The sequence below is a fragment of the Egretta garzetta genome, unplaced genomic scaffold, assembly GCF_000687185.1.
Source record: "Egretta garzetta isolate BGI_Z169 unplaced genomic scaffold, ASM68718v1 scaffold440, whole genome shotgun sequence".
NCBI lineage: Eukaryota > Metazoa > Chordata > Aves > Pelecaniformes > Ardeidae > Egretta > Egretta garzetta.
This window is the reverse complement of record NW_009258293.1, coordinates 897,230-897,754: the sequence shown is the minus strand read 5'-3', so window position 1 is coordinate 897,754 and position 525 is coordinate 897,230.

The window sequence follows — 525 nt, the reverse complement described above, 5'->3', positions numbered from 1 at the left end:
CCCACCCCCATGGGGCACCCACTGCTCACCGTGCTGCACACCACCCGCTGCAGGCTGACATGGCCACGCTGCTGCCAGCCATGCCGCCACCCTCCGGCCCCTTGCCAGGGGCTCACAGGACCCCGTGCCCTCGCAGCCTTTCTTTACTGGAAGAGTGGTCAAGCGTCAGAAGAGGCTGCCCAGGGAGGCGGTGGAGTCACCACTCCTGGGGGTGTTCAAAAAATGTGCAGAGATGGCACTTGGGGACAGGGTGTAGTAGGCACAGCGGTGTTGGATTGGCGGTTGGGCTTGATGATCTTGGCAGTCTTTTCCAGCCTTAACAATTCTGTGACCTGCCCTCGACGGTCTCAGTTGCCCACGCTGCCTTTTGCCCCTGTGCTTGAATACAGGCCACCCATCACGCCCAGTGCCTTCAGAGAACTTCGATCAATGCCAAGGGATGGGGGAGATGGCAAACGAGAGCAGGGTGGGAACACAGCAAGCTGGGAGGGCGGGACACGGCCCATGGCAAGGGGGGGCGGAGCC